Here is a 5,000-nt window from a genome sequence, read left to right on the forward strand (position 1 = left end):
TATATGTGTATGTGTGTATGTTTTATTATTTGAAGTAATTTAAATTGAAAACTCATTTGAATGTAAAGTTGTTTGTATCGATTGGAAGCGCTAACCTAGGGGGGAGGGTCGCGTCCCTTCATTCACACACCGAAACCATTTCTCACTATTTCCCCGAGCAACCCGCTATGTATCTACCCTTCCCATTCCAAACAGTTCCGAGGAGGAATGATTGACTTGTTTCAGTCATGATATCTGTTGGTGTCCCCTTCGTCTCCTCCACTGAGGATTCTCTGTAGTAGAATTAACATCAGGAAAGCGTGCCACATTCCCATGTAGCCGGAGTTGACGTTCACGAATGATACAAGCGTCACATCTTGACCTTTACGTATTAGTCCCAGGCTTGAGCTTATCGGTGATATGGGCGTGAATTGATATATTAAATGTCGGAAAATAATTCTTGTTGGAGATACATAAGAGATTACAATTTTTTATATGTATTCCACTCGTGTAAATTACTCGCAACTTTAAACTAAAATGAAGTAGCTTTGTGCCTCCTGATATATGAATAATAATTGTAATAAACTTTTGTCATTAAAAGTTAACGTGGTTATTATCATTGTCTAAATTTTTTCTGCTTGTCTACCAATGACCCAGAAAAATTGTATATAAAATCCTAATTACTCGACTTGGGTTTACTCGTGATATCATAATGTGAATATCACTAATTACAATGACGTTTAGATTACATTTTCATTATGCTATCACTACTCAAATATAAATAAATGAATAAGTAAATAAATAGATTAATAAATAAATAAATGAATAAATAAATAAATGAAATAAATAAATAAATAAAATTAGAATAAATAAATGAATAAATAAATAAATAAATAATAAATAAATGAATAAGTAAATAAATAAACAAATAAATAAATAAACAAATAAATAATAAATAAATAAATAAATAAATAGATAAATAAATAAATAAATGAATAAATAAATAAATAATAAATAAATAAATAAATAAATAAATAAATAAATAAATAAATAAATAAATAAATAAATAAATAAATAAATAAATAATAAATAAATGAATAAGTAAATTAATAAACAAATAAATAAATAAATAAATGAAACAAATGACCCCAGTTTAGGTATCTTTTCCAAGGTTGGAATCCGAAGGTCACTGGGGGCAGGGACCGATACCTTGATACTCTGGTATTCGGTGTCTGAATACGCTCAGCTTTGATTTAGATTAATTAACTGCCATTAACGCGTAGCCCCTCTCCAGTGTTATTAGACAGGGGCACTTCCACGTGCCCAGTCGTCCAAATGAAGACACGATCCCGCGTGCCAGGAATCCGTCTGAAGGTCTTCGTCACCAAGGAGGCCAATGCATTAGAGGGTAGGAAGGATGGAATAAAATCGTCTGGCGTTAAGGGAAGTAAAATATATGGGTGTGGAAGGAAGGTAATGTCTTGTGTACTTAAGGTAAATTTGCTTTTTACTTTTCATTTTTATTTCTTATCTATTGTATTTATACTATATTTACTTATCTAGTTATTAATTTATTTTTTTGTTTAATTATTCATTTTTATTTATACAAAATTGCATTATATATATACATATATAAACAAAATGACATTATATGAACAATTGAAAAATGAACACTTTTTCATTCTTTATTCTAATTTGCTTTTATTAAACCTACAAATGTGTCAGATCATTTTGCCGTAATCTTAATATATAAATATGCATATATATATGTGAACGGACAAATTATAACAAAACAAAAATATAAAATAAATGTTAGTCATTACAGCATCTTGCTTAGGTGTTTATCTAAATGCTTCTTAAATCTTCGAACTGAACTACATTGCACTGCCTCTGCAGGAAGTTTATTCCGTTCATTAACTACACGGTTAGCGAAGTTGTTTCTACCCGCTTCCAAATTAAATCTATTTCCAGACAGTTTGAGACCACTGTTTCTTGTCTGATTCTCATTCAGTGTGAAAATTTTGTCACTTTTAATGTTGTTATTTCCCTTTAGAATCTGAAAGATCTGTATGAAGTCATCTCTGAGTCTACGCTTTTTTGGGGAAAACAGATTCATATGTTTTAGTCGATTTTCGTGTGATTTATTTTTTATATTTAGAATCAGTTTTGTGGCTCGACGTTGTACTTTTTCCAATTTGTCAATGTCTTTAATAAGATTCGGTGACCATACGGAAGTGGCCCAAGAACGGAACCCTGAGGAACTCCACTTGTAACATTTTTCCATCCAGAAGTTTTTCCATTTAAAACAACTCTGTTTTCGATCATTCAACCAATTACTAGTTCAACTTAAAAGGTTACCACTTATTCCATGTGAAGCTAATTTAGTAAGTAGCCTTTCGTAGGGGACGGTATCAAAAGCTTTTGCAAAGTCTAGATATATCAAATCTATATTGTTTCTTTTGTCATATTTCAAGATAACTGTGTTGTAGAACTCGAGTTAGTCACGCAAGAACGTTTCCGTCTGAAAAATGCTGGCTATCATTAATCAAACAGTTATTTACTAAATGATGTTCGATAGCATCTCTGATGATAGATTCCATAATTTTTCCTACGATTAAAATCAAACTTATAGGCCTGTAGTTTTTTGGTTTCTTTTTGTCACCTTTATTAAATATAGGAGTAACGTTAGCTAACTTCCATTCTCTTGGGACATCTCCGGATATGATGGATTTCTTGAGAATAATTTCTAATGGAACAACAATCTCATTTTTCATTTCCTTTAATATTCTTGGCCCCATCGGTGGGTAATTAGTGTGCATAAAATAAAATAAAAATAATTATTGTATTTTGTTAGTAATGAACAAAGTTTCTGTACTTTACGGACAATATCGCAACGAAGACTTGTTGTCACACAAGTGGTAAAAGATGATGACACAACGGAGAAGTTACATGATCGATATTCTTTTTGAGAGGAAATTATTTTCCAATCATAACATAATCATGTGTGATTCGGGTCCATAATGGTATCATACAAATCCCTATACTATCGACTGCATAAAATGTGCATAAAGTACCAATATTTCAAGCCATTTGTACCAAAGGAAATATTTTATACATACCGTACTTCCCGGTGTAAAAGTCGCACCCTTACATAAGATGCATCTCTATTTTACAAGGACATTTTGTGAAAAAATTAGTATGCTTCATCGTACATGTATTGAAAGATGTTTCAGAGTGGCTTTGTAGGGAAAATGTACAATTTTGTGTATCAGATACTATATTGTGAAGGACGGAGGGCATTCTATTGATACATTTGAAAATAGAAAAAAAAAAAAAACGCGTCTCATACGCCGGCAAGTGCGATACTATCTCCCGGTGAATTCATTCAGTTGAGCAATATCTCTTCTGTTCCAGACACCTGTTGCTTACACCCGCTTCACACTTGCCCCAATTCTCATCAAACGTGAATTTGAATAGTTAGAAGACTTCGCTTCATGTATTCTAGACTTCTACAAGAACATTTCAACGATGTGTCTAACATTTGTATAGGTTTAACGTCATTCAGATTCTCACAACCTGACGCAAAGGTAATTTGACATTTGGGAATATGAAAAACAAAAGCTAGAAACCGAAGTTGTTTCCAGTCGAACGAATTCATAACAGTTGACGAGAATCGGCCTAGTTGAAGCGGCCTTGAACTCGTGAGTGCGGTGGATGAGCGAGTGGGCGAATGATCGGGCGGACGGTGGAATGAATGAACGAGTCCAAATGAATGATGACCGTTGCTTCGTATTTCCTTAACTGGAAAACCGCAGCCCCGTAGCGTTTGGCATCGGTCCTCGGGTTCTCCCATAGATTTATGTTAAGAAACTTTGTGATGTATATGTGTGGGATAGTTTGCATGTCACCGTGTTAGAGGAGGAGGAAGAGGAGATGGAGGGGGAGAAGGAGGGAAGGAGATGGAGAGGGGAGGAGTTTGGGAAATAAGATGGAGGGCGGAGAGCTAAGAGGAGGAGGAAGAGGAGATAGAAGGGAAAGGAGTAGAGGAGGGGGAAGGGAGATGGGGTGGGGGAAGGGATGAAGTGGAAGAGGAGGGGGAAGGGAAATGGAGGGGGAAGAAGGAGAGAAGAAGGGGGGGTTGAAATGGAGGGGAGGGGGAGAGGAGGGAGGGGGGGGGAAGGTATCGTTGGGTGTCCTCAACTCCCGAAGATACCGTGTCAACCCCTTGGGGCTGGACCTTAATATAGAGATGTGTGTGTCGACATGTGTTGAAGATGTGTGACAGGGAGATAATTCTACATGTTGCCCATCTCGCAGGCCCACCATTTGCAGGACCACCACTTGCAAATGCTCGTCATTGGTCTCTGAATGAACGAAGGAAGGAAGGAAGGAAGGAGCGATCGAACAAATTAATGAAAGGTCACAAATACGTGAGTTTCCTTTTCTGTCTCTCCACTTGTCATTGTTGCCTTTCCCCGATTTGCGTTCTTCACTGACGCAAAGATATCGCGGACATGAACGTAATAACCTGACGGCAAGAAGTAAGACGTAAAGTGATAATCGAGACATTTTAGGCTTATGAAGATGGACAGAGCTCCCTCACTAAGGAAAGGTTTACCAAGGACGCAAATAGGACAGTTTGGCGAAAGTAAAAAAAAAAAAAAAAATGTGTCACGCTGTACAAAAGCGTTTCAGTCGCAGATTATATCAGTGAGACATAGGCAGACACAGACACAAACAGACGGACGGGCATATAGACATACACATATACAGACATACAGGCAGATGAACAGACATAGACAAATGGATGGACGGATGGCATCATAGATACACGCAGACACGCACTGATAGAGAGCGACAATCAGAAAAAGATTTAAAACATAAACAAACAGACTTATACATATACACAAGAACACAGACACAGACTTAGACTTGTAGACACAAACACACAGACAGTGATAGGCAGGGTGGAAGCCAAGACACAAACAAAGAGAAACTTTGTAAAAATATATTACCAAACT

Source organism: Oratosquilla oratoria, chromosome 3 (assembly GCF_046742065.1).
Source record: "Oratosquilla oratoria isolate Oo_2021 chromosome 3, ASM4674206v1, whole genome shotgun sequence".
Classification (NCBI taxonomy): domain Eukaryota; kingdom Metazoa; phylum Arthropoda; class Malacostraca; order Stomatopoda; family Squillidae; genus Oratosquilla; species Oratosquilla oratoria.